Genomic DNA, 12,495 nt, shown 5'->3' on the forward strand with positions numbered 1-12,495 from the left:
ACAGAAATAAAAATTAGTGATGTAACCATAAAAGATTTCAATCACCAAAATAAAAGTATATTTAATGCCTAATGGCCACATGGAAAACAAATGAACAGGAGGACACTTTGCTGCCTGCTATTTAATATTAAGTCAATATCCCAGAGGTCACAAAAAATTTCAATATGTCTGTTTAATTGTAGGATATGTTGTAACCTTCAGCAAACTATATCACTACTTAATAAACAAGTTTAAATTCAGTTTTGCTGTAGTTTATTACATGACAAAATGTAAAGGGAAGGAAAATGTTCTCGTGTAAATGGGTGAGACACTTACAGTGACAGAGCTAATTAGGCTATTGGGAGAATTTATGCACAGCTAATAAGCAGAGCTAAATGTTGTCTTAATTTACCTTCAAGCTCTCCCCACCCAAAAAAAAAAAAAAAATGTTCATTCAGGTCGCACTAATTGAGCCAGCAACCATTAACCCCTCTTTTCTGGATATGTCCCCATGCTAGCATACAAGAACTGAGCTATTGCCAAAGAGCAAAATTTGTTTTGTTTTGTTTTTCCATGTATCTTTGAACATGTATCAAAAGTTTATTGTATTTAAAGATAAAGCAGATACACAGAATTCAGAAATTTATTTTTTTTTCTGTATGGCATTGTGATTATTGATTTTTACCTTTTAATACAGCATAACGGAGAGTAAAAAGGATTTATAATTACCATATTATCAAATGGGGTTAGACAAGTACTCTCAAGTAATGTTTGTGAGTATGTGAATGAGAATGCCCTTTGATGTGAGGCAATATCTTTATAACTCGAAATTTTTAATATCTTTCATCACTCCTAAATGTGTCTGTTTCAGAAACATGCACAGAGATGTGCAATGATATAGCAAAGAAATTCATTAAAAGAATATAATTCAGATTCGGTGTAAATGACCCTAAATTGGACACTGATTTACATATTTTATTTGTAAAAATTGATGTATCACTATGTATAGTAAGTGGAATAATGTTTTCAAGATTGAGCATGATATTTATGTCTGGGCGATTTATATCAAGCTTCAAATTATCTTTTTGATGGCAAGACTGGATTATTTTCTAATTTATAGACTTCTTTATTATTTGAAGGGTTTATTATGAGTCTGTTATTTTGGAGATAAGATTATTTTAACATTGTATGATAAACCTCATTAATACAACAATTTAAGTGATCTTAAAGGAAATACTTGGCCACATGAAGTTTAAATTAATAAACAAATCAGGGAATGGATGAATTTAACTTACGTGATAAAAACTGAATTACACTCTTTTGATGTTAAAATATAAGCACACCAAAAAGTAATGCTGTTAGAAATACATATTGATGAAGGAAAACAACATTAAAGGAAAATAGTGTATTAGTAACAATAGGATTGAGAAAGGTTATTATAATAAATAGAAATGTAATCCTGAATATCTTCAGAGCTATATACAATTTTTTGTCAAAGCCATTGATTATGTTAGATGGTGAGTTCAAAGTTACTAATTGCATGATTAAAATAAACTATAGGGAGGAAGGGAAGCATCCATGAATCAATAATTTTGCTTATTTCATTTCCATGGACTTGAGTTACATAAGAAAAAATTGAAAAAATGTTATTATATAAAACTAATACCATAAAACATTCTTAAATATGTTTTAATTTTTTTTAAAAAAGGGTTTTATTTATTCATTAGAGAGAGAGAGAGACAGAGCACAAGCAGGGAGAGAGGCAGAGGGAGAGGGAGAAGCAGACTCCCGGCTAAGCTGGGAGCCCAATGTGGGGCTTGATCCCAGGACCCAGAGATCATGACCTGAGCTGAAGGCAGACGCCTAACCATCTGAGCCACCCAGGCACCCTTTGTTTCAGTTTTTAACATGAAAGATTTCTTATTAAACTCCATGGTGTATACACAAAACAGAGAAATAAATACTCAAAAATGTTTGTTATTAGAAATTTTCTATAGATTATGTGCTTAGACAGGTATTCACTCCTTTTCTGTAGTATTTAAACTTTTTATAATAATCCATGATACTTCCTTGAATATTAAATATCCAATAAATATATTATAGACTAAAAGACTTTATAAACTACAAGGAGTTTTTCTAGACACATTGAAGAAGGTCATTGGAACTTTTTATCTGCAATTCTTCTATCCTTTTTGATATTGTACAATAGAGACTAATGAAAGAAAATGATTCTCTTTACCACAAATTTAAGTTACAATTAAAATGAATGTTTAATAATGTGTGCACGATGTCTCCCCCATTGACCACATGCCAAGGTCGCTCTGAGCACTTTTATTTCTGTGAAGGGATTTTACTTAAGTTGTTATTAAAAAATAAAGAAAAAAAAAAAAGAAAACAACTCACAGAACTATTTTTACTGGCACCATGATCTTCAAATATTAAATAATTTTTATGAAAATATGCTATCTTATAGTCACTAAAAATTACCAGACAATTTGACTTTCAGAATTCTGGAGCAATCAGCAGGTACGGTTGATAACATTTATGTATATACATATTCTCTAAGGCATTGTGTATTGCATGTAGCAAAAAATATATGGCTTTCCTCCTTTAAAGAATTTATAGCCTTGGGGAAAAAAGACATGTGACCAAACAGAGATAACCTCCTCCTTTATAGAGTTATCGATAAAGCTGAGTGGAATTGCTGTGAAGCTGATGTGGACCAGCAGCAATGGGTAATCATCTTGGGTGTCCACAAATGAGAAAAAAAAAAAAATGTTGCACTTGGCTCAAAAAGAAATGCTATACCTGTGAGAAAGTTCAGCACATGTAAAACCACAATACCAGCCTTTAAATATTCATAAATTAATTCAATATTTATTTTTAAAGATCTTAGCATATATAAAACACTTGTTGTAGGTCTCAATGATGCATCAAACATGATGCATCGTGCCTGAAAATAATGAGTCTGTGACAGACTGTCTGTCTATATGGCAAAATATACACAGTATACTTCATAAATTTCTATGACTGCACTGTGCTCTATGGGGTCTACTCAGGCAGGGAGGGGAGAGTGATTCTTTCTCTTTTGGGGAACCTAGACTGTTTTTCTGAGGAACTGACTTTGTTTTGGTCCTTGAAAGCAATGTTAGCCTATAAGAAAATAAACCAGGCAGAAAAAGGAAGGAAAGGTTGAGGATTCTCTTAGTGGAAAGGTAGGGATAAGAGTCCAGTGCCTGACAGGCTGACTAGCCTTTCACTTTTGATCGTGCCTTCATAGTCTTTGCTTTGTAAAATTTGAAGGAATGCATTCACATTATAGTTAATGCTGGCATGCTGAAACCCTAAATGCACTAATGCAATAAAAAAAAAAGACAAAAAGAATGTGAAAACTTAATACAGGTACATTTTTATATTTATAAATAATGTACATCTACTATTGTATTTCTAGTGATACACTCTAGAACATTTTTAAAAGGATAAGTAAGTATGAAATAAATGATATATTTCCATTCTTTTCTAATATAAAGGTTTTTGGCTACGTTCTGGGTTTGAATTTATAAATGTTTGTAATTATGCTTAATGATAATATTAATACACTGTATTCTTTTTTAATATACTGTATTCTGAAGGAGAGACTTATTTTTAACAATAATAGACACAAATATCTATCTCAGATTGTCTTTTTTGATAATTCCAATGCTTTTGGCAACTTCTCAAATCTGATTTAATTGTATTGTTTCAAGCCTGTAATATAGCTAATGACTTATTTGTGTTTCCATTTACTTATAATCTTACATTGTATATGTTATATTCTTCCTGGAGTTCCTTTTCTTTTTCTTCCAGATACTTGATATCAAGAGGGTTAAAGTTACATATTTTGTTTCTATGAACTCACATACCTCAGACATATAAACTAAAAAAACACTGTATTATAACAGAGGGAAAATACTAAAACCCTGTATGTCGAGACTTCTACTCTTCCTCATATGTAGGTAACATATCAAAGCTGTTATATGGACTAATTATTTTCCTGTAAGTATTAGCATACTAAATATCACTTAAACAAATCCACTTTTTCATTTTTATTAAAATACTCTAAAGAGGTATTATCCTCATTCTTCATTGTATTTCACTGAACTTTGTGGACTCAGTTGCAAAAAAAAAAAAAGTGATGGAATCTGGGAAAGCCATGCATGATGTGTTTGGTAGCCTTGATATTATTGGAAGTCAATGAGAGTTTATGGAAAAAAATTTAAAAAAACTGACATGGGGGCACCTGGGTGGCTCAGTCATTAAGCGTCTGCCTTCGGCTCAGGGCATGATCCCAGGGTCCTGGGATCGAGCCCCTCATTGGGCTCCCTGCTCCGCCAGAAGCCGGCTTCTTCCTCTCCCATTTCCCCTGCTTGTGTTCCCTCTCTCACTGGCTGTCTCTCTGTCAAATAAGTAGATAAAATCTTTTAAAAATAAAAATAAAAAACTGACATGACCGGAATTTTTAGTTGGATGGACAACTGTCTGGGACAAAGGAAAGTGGAATGGAAAAGAGACTTATGATTAAGAACGTTGCCTTCCCCTTATGTTCCCCAACTGCATTTTAGTGCCCCTAATTCCTATCTAGGTCATATTTTTTTCCTCTTCAAGGTCCAACTGAAGTAAGAAAGTAATACCAACAATTCACTAATATCAGTTTCTCAGTTACCTAGCAAATCACTGAGTGACCGAATTATGTAATCTCTTCCTGAATTTGGTGAGGCAGTATCTTAGAGATTTATATCAGAATGGGATCTACTGTCAAATAGGACCAGTCAGGGCAGCCCATATTCAAAGTCTGGCCTTTCAAGTTTCACACATTTTCCCAGGCAGTCAGGACTTTTTGTCTAATCATTGTGGCATTCAACTTCTTACCTCATCATAGATCATGACAATTGAGCCAGTAGGGGCATAACTTCCCCCCAAAGGCCTCTCATAGGCATGACTAGAGAAATGTAGAAAATCCATATAATGTTGAGGCTGATTCTCAGTAGCTCACTCTCTCTTGGCTCCATTGATGAGGAACATTTAAGCTTTTGTCTCACGCAGAGATCTATTCTACAAAGAATGAACCTGCTGGAAATGACTGTCCAGTTCACAGATTTCTATGTAACAAAAACCATCAAAGGAATCAGTCCCATTTCACAATTCTATACTGAAAGGGAAATGTAGTGCAAATGGGCACTGAGCATAAAACAAACTTTAAAAAAAAGTTTATAAAATTTTCAAGTCCAATTTTGTGAATAAGCATATGCAGAGTGGGTGAAGATTACATCACTTCAGCATGTGTGAATTTGCTGGTAAATGTACTGCTTTTTAAAATTAAAGAAATTCAAAAAGTAGATCTAGCCCAGAATGATTTTCTTTCCTAAATCTTTTCATTTATATCCTAGAATGTTTTGAATCTCTTAAGAAATTGAACCAAATTCCATGAGTTCACAAAATAGAAGGGGTTGTAATTTATGAAGAATAGTCTCCTTATAGATATAACCCATTCAATATTTATCAAACTTACTAATGACAGCCACATTGTTGAAAGCTAGGGGCAAAAGACCAAATACAAATGTAAAAGAACAAATGCAAATATAAAAAGGATACAACAGCTCCAACTTGATGTTTCTGTGTATCTATACTAATTTGATTGTTCCTAAAAGAGCTTCTTTCTGCTCATGAGTAAAGGAAGCAAGGAGAGCTTTATATGCAGTTGGAGAAGGAAACAGTATAAAGACTTGAAGTACTGCTAACCTGTCCTCATCAAGGTCAACAATTCCATCTTGTTAACAAATCTAATGAGATTTGAGATTCTGGAAATATTTGACATTTTTGACCATTTCTTTAATCAGAGAACTCTCTTGTCTTGATTTCTATAATCTCTCAATTTTTGACCCAGTCTATAACTGATCTATTTCTTTCTGGGACTCTGTTCTGTATGTTAGTTTCCTTTAAGTTTCAAGCCTTGTTATGTTCGTACCTTTAGAACTCTTTAATTTTTGTGAAAAATCCCTCTACATGGACTACCAATAGTTTTGCTTATAAATATGCATTCGTATATTCACATCTTCTTTTGTGTTCCATACATTATTTCAAGGTTAGATACTGTTCTTTATTTCTTTTACACCTTTCTTGGTTGCTTAGGATAGATGACTCTCACACTGTGTTGATAAATCAATATGTGCAGTTACGGATTCCTTTTAACAAATTTTAAAATGACAAGTGTCTCAAGCAAAGTGGCCTTAAATATGCACTTGCCAGTAGGTATGTCTGTCACCCTGTGTTAGGCCAAACAATGATCCAAAAGTCTAATAAGCCAGATGGGCCCTAGAAATTGCCAGATTATCTAAACCTATTCTAACATTAAGGACATTAAAGTCCAATGAGACTAAATGACAAATCTAGGGCTCTACGTCGAGTTAACAGTAGAGGTAAGAATCATGTTTCTAGAGTCATATTCCCATGCTGTCACTCAGCACCTACCTGCTAAGGAAGCAGTGGCATAGCGTTAGGAGTCTAAGATGGTCACAAGGGATCTACATGAGTCACCTTTCATCACAAGATCCTTCCTGTTGTCAATTCCCAGACAATGTGAATAACACAAAAGGAATTGCTGAGCATAGTGGTTGAAGCAGAAACTTTACAGCTTTCCTCTCAAACAAAGTAAGTTATTTTAGAAAATGGTTAGCGATTATCTGGATAGAGGCATCACAGGAAAAACATGATTCAGTAATTTCTTGCCTTGACTATATTCTCACTCTCCTCCCCTATTCCATTAAATTTTCAGGTATTAAAATATACATAAATATATATATAAGTATTGGTTATAGAATAATTATTTAATTTAGTGGATTCAAGATATTAGAGCATGGTGTCCATAGCTTCAAGTTGGAAATCATTCAGAAATAATGATTAACATTTGGAAATTAGCCATTCGTTGTGGATTCAAAGCAAAAAACTTTTGCTGAGTGAGTCATAAAGGATGCTCATCACATTAATTTTACTACAGTTGGGATGTCACAAAAGCAGAAGGGCTGGTAAAACATTTTGTGGGCTGGTAAATATTTTTCATCTATTTGCATGGTTGCCTGTATCATTTAATAAATTTGTTTTAAAGAGACCCATGCCAAAGGCAGTAAAATGTAATATGAGGGTATAATAAGCCAATTAAAGCAAATTACTGCCAAGTAAGATAATTACATTTAGGCTTAAATAATTTTGTGCAGATTTATTACTGTGTCGTGGTATTACAGGTTAATCAAATGTAGGGCAAACGCTAGAAAAATAAAGAACTTATACATGAGATTTAACTTGTATGACAAAATGATTGAATTGTTGGAATAAAATATTTTCATAAATAAGATGGTCATATCCATATTCAAGTTTTCAGACAATGTAAAATATTGTTGCTTTTCAAGACAATATGTTGAATTTGTACATAGATATTATGGCTTTCATACACTTATCATTTGATATTCACAAATATTTAAGACTTTGTATTTACTGCATTTTTTTTTTAAGATTTTATTTATCTATTTGACAGAGATAGAGACAGCCAGCGAGAGAGGGAACACAAGCAGGGGGAGTGGGAGAGGAAGACGCAGGCTCATAGCGGAAGAGCCTGAGGTGGGGCTCGATCCCAGAATGCCGGGATCACGCCCTGAGCCGAAGGCAGACGCTTAACCGCTGTGCCACCCAGGCGCCCCTTTACTGCATTTTTTTAACTCAAGTGACTCTGAAATTATGTAATTTCTTTATTTATTGGAGTATAAATGACAACTAACGTTGTATTAGTTTCAAGTGCATAATATATTGATTTAACAATACTATACATTACTCAGTACTTACCATGATAAGTGTAGTCACTACACAAAGTTATTACAGTATTATTGATTATATTCCCAATACTGTGTTTTTTATCTCCTTGAGTTATTTACTTTGTAACTGGATGTTTGTACCTCTTAAACCTTTTATGTTTTTCACCCTACCTCCACTCTGGTAAACATCATTCTCTAGAATTACCAGTCTGTTTTTTGGTTTCTCTCTTTTTCTCTTTGTTCATTTGTCTTTTTTGAATTCCACATATGAGTGAAATCATAGGATATTTGTCTTTCTCTGACACTTCGTTTAGCATTATACCGTCTATATCTATCCATGTTGCTCTAAATTGCAAGATTCGTTCTTTTTTATGGCTGAGTAAAATTCCATTGTATATACGTACTACCTCTTCCCTATCCATTCATGTATCAATGGACTCTTGAGTTGCTTCCATAATTTGCCTGTTGTAAATAATGTGGCAACAAATATGGGGGTGGATATATCTTCTCAAATTAGTGTTTTCATATTCTTTTAGTAAATCCCCATTCGTGGCATCGCTGGATCATGTGGTAAATGTATTTTTAATCTGAGGAACCTCCACAAAGTTTTCTGCAGTGGCTGCACCAGTTTTTGTTCCAACCAGCAGTACACAAAGGTTCCTTTTCTCTACATTTTTGCCAACACTTGTTTATTTTATTTTTGATTTTAGGCATTCTGACAGGTGGGAGATGATATCTCTTTTGGATTTTCACGTTTGCCATTACTTTGTCCTCCAGGTCTCTGAAACATTCTTCGGCTTCCTTGAATCTACTATTTATTCTATTATATTTTTAATTTCAGTTATTGAGTTCTTCATCTCATTTCTTTTTTTTTTTTTTTATGTTTTGAGTCTCTTTGTTGAGGGTCTCACTGAGGTCCTCCAATCTTCTCTAAGGTCCATTGAGTATCTTTATGACCATTACTTTAAATTTCCTATCAGGCATATTACTTATGTACATTTCATTTAGCTGTCTTCCTGTAATTTTTTCTGGTCTTTCATTGGTGTCATAGTCCTCTGTTTCCTCATTTTGTCTAAGCCTGTGTCTGTTTCTGTGTATTAGGAAAATTAGCTACATCTCCTAGTCTTGAAAGTAGTGGGTCTTTTTTATAGTGCCCACAGTGCAATGTCTGCTGTTCATCAGAACCAGGAACTTCAAGGGCGTTTGCTGTTTGTGTGGATAAGCCCTACTGTTGGGGCTGAACCACTTTTGCCTTCAATGCAGTCATCCACAATGGCTCTCTTTGCCTTTGCCTGTTGTGGGCAGGGTTTGATTCCTGTAATGTGAGTGGGCCATTCGGGAACACCCAGGGCTTGAATTGTGTCAGATAGACATCTGCCAGAGATGCAGTAACGCTGAACTGCAAGGTACTTTCCTCATGTTGTCCCCTGAGAAGCTTTGTTGGTATGCGGGTCCTACAGTCAGACCAGATGTCTGCCCCCAACCCACTGCTGGGGCAGCATTGGGAGTGGAGTGTGGTTGTGGGACAGAAGTTGATGTGGTTTTGGAATATAAGTGAGGTTTAGTGGGGCGGAATCCAGAGCCAACGACCAAGAAAGAATTCTTGAGATGTCTTTGGTGCAAAATGGTGGTTTATTAAAGCACAGGGACAGGACCCATGGGCAGAAAGAGCTGCTGCCCCGGGTTGTGAGGAGTGGCTGATTATATACTATGGGGTTGGGGGAGGTAAGGAAAAAGGGAGGTTTCAAAAGGATTTTCATTTGTCGAAGAAGACTCACAGGATACTGGAAGCTTTGCCATTGTCAAGTTAAGGCTGTTTTTCCCTCTAGCAAGGCATTAACATGAAGATAGCTGGGAACTTCCTGGAGGAACATTATACTCTGCCTGGTTCAAGTATCTCTCAATGGGTTGCAGATTATAAGGACATTTAACTGTATCTACATTTCCTTCTGGAAGCTAGGTTATTGATAGAAATTCTTTGTTCGTGTAGATTGCTAAGATATTTGTAAATAGAGGGAATGTCTTGCAGAATTGTGATCTCTATAACTTGTTTTTCCTTTCCTTAGCTTTAGGGCAACCAGGAGTGCCTAAGGAACATCATATATATCCCGTGGGGGGGGGGGTTGTGGGGTGTCAGCTCTGCTTTGTCCTCAGCTTGCCTCTGTTCCCTCATCAAAGTCACTTTGCAGTGGTGCTGCCCCTGTTGGGGCCGCTTGCACATTGCCAGGCTTGTGGCACTGCTGTGGATGAACTCTGGCCAAGGAGGTATTGCAGGGGGAAGGTCTGCAAGAGAACATGGGGGCAGGGCATGCTGTTAGCAATTAGGTGGAGAGTAATTATGCCGAACTTGTTTAGGTACATGTCTGCATGCCCAGCCTTGGGGGCAGGGTTAGGAAATGGCACCTCCCATCTCCTTTGCTCCTGGTGAAGTAAACTTAACTCCCTCCCTTATACCCCAGGTGTTTTTCAAACTGCTGTTATTATGCTTATCTCCAGGAGGCTGTTTGTTATGCTAGCTCTTTAAGGTGGGGGCTCAGTTTCCTCTTGCTCTCCCAGCTTTCCTATAGCTGTGCCCACTGTTTTTTAGTTTTCTCTAAGAAATTGTATCATTGATACTGAGACTCATTTTTATGCCACTTAAGATTGATAATTATTAATGTCTGTGCTGCCACTTCTCATAATTACAATTTGAGATATCTAAATATAAGTCTTTGATGCTCAATATAGGCTTGACCTAGTATCTCTTTCAGTGTATTGATAATATTTGCTGGCAATAAACTAAAAATTATTTCATGTTATATAACTTAGAATTACAAATTAATTAAAATAGTTAATGTGAGACTCACATTAATTTTTGTAACATCATATTTCCTCTTATGTAAAATGGGGGGGGGGGATATTGCCCTGGTATAATTTTCTTCTCTCCTTTCTTGTTATTCTCCTAAGTCAGCACTTAATCCTTTTAAATTGCCCTAGTTTGTTTCTCTTCATCTCATCTATGCTTATGTTGGTGTGAAGCAGGCTTATTTCTTGAGCCTGTTTCTTTTTTATTTGTATTTACTCTTTTGGTGACCTCATGCTCATGACTCTCAAATTTAGATCACTCACCTTCCTGTCCTTTGAACTTCAAAGCCATGTACTATGTCTACTTGTCATCTATTGAATTTTCAACCTAATTCATCCAAACCATATTATTCATCTTTCATGCAAATGTTCCCCATATTGTTTTTCCCATTCCAGAAAATTGCAACACCATTCTTCCAGGTGCTCAGGGAAAAAACTGTGAACTCATCTTTGATTGCTTTCTTTCACAATATGTCTAACAAATTGTGTCAGGTGTAACTTCAAAGTCAAAATATTTTTTTACTTAACACTTTCATAACTAATATTTTGAGCCAAGGCTGAGCTATTGCTAGAACCTCCTAGAAAATCTTCCTCTTTCTGCTCTTGCTACCACTCCCCTCCTGCACTTGGCTGCTTTCAATGCAGCAAGTAGAGTGATTTTTCCCAAAATTAGGTCAGATAATATCAGTACTCTGATAAAAGACACCTAATGGCTTCCCATCTCACTCAGAGTAAGTGCAAGCATTTCCTTCTGTTATTACCTTGCCTCAATTTTCTAAGGCTCTCCCCCTTTCAGTAGATCCTATCTACTCTGGCCTCCTTGTGCTTCTCTAACATGCCAGGCATGCTCTCATTTTAGGGCCTTCAGCCTACTGTAGCCCCTGCTTGACATGACCTTTCCAGATGTCTCATGGTTTACCCTTGTTTCCTTAGTCTTCTCTTTAGCTTGGCAACTCATTGCCCCATTCTCTGCTTTATTTTCTAAAGAAAGTGTATACACACACACACACACACACAAACACACACACACACACACCAAAGTCTCACATAAGTAAAACTGAATCATGTGTCTGAATTCCTGTATAACTTTAGATTTCACTCTTTTAGTTACAGACTTTCAAAATTATAATATTACATGCCTTGAAGCAATTTTATGAGCTAGATTGGGCCATGAAACTTCTATAATTATTTTAGGATCTTGAGGAAGAAAATAAAAGATTTAAAACTTCATGATTTTTCCAAAATTATTATTCTGGGAAATCATGAGACTTTCATAAACAGTGTGCTTTCTACATTTCTTAAAGCACTATATTAAGAGGAAAACTATTTTATTATCCCAATTTCCATCTTTTCATATGTAATATGTTGGATATAGTATCTACTCCAAAATGGAATTGTTAAGAATAATTCATTGGTACAAATAGTAATAGAAATAGTAAGACTTGCTAAAATTTAAGGATATGGTTGCTATGTATAGGCAATATACTAATAATTTTAGATTTTTTTTTATATTTTGCATTTACATAAATTGATGAGGTAGTTGGCATTATTCCCAGTGTACAGATAAAGAAATTGAGACTTCAATGAACTTGGAAAACTTGCCATATTTAACAAATGGGTCTCTGGCTGAGCAGGATTCAAGCTAAGTTTTGATTCCAAAGACCATCCTTATTGCAGTGACCCATATATTATTCATACTGCATAGTCATTTATTGAGAAATTTGAAAATACCAATTTTGAAAATAAAATCGTATCTTTCAGATTAATGAATATCAAATTCTTATCACTGTTCTTTTATAACAATTTCTGTTCTATTCATATAATGAGACTA

This window comes from Ursus maritimus, unplaced genomic scaffold, assembly GCF_017311325.1.
Source record: "Ursus maritimus isolate PB19 unplaced genomic scaffold, ASM1731132v1 scaffold_36, whole genome shotgun sequence".
In the NCBI taxonomy this organism is placed as follows: domain Eukaryota; kingdom Metazoa; phylum Chordata; class Mammalia; order Carnivora; family Ursidae; genus Ursus; species Ursus maritimus.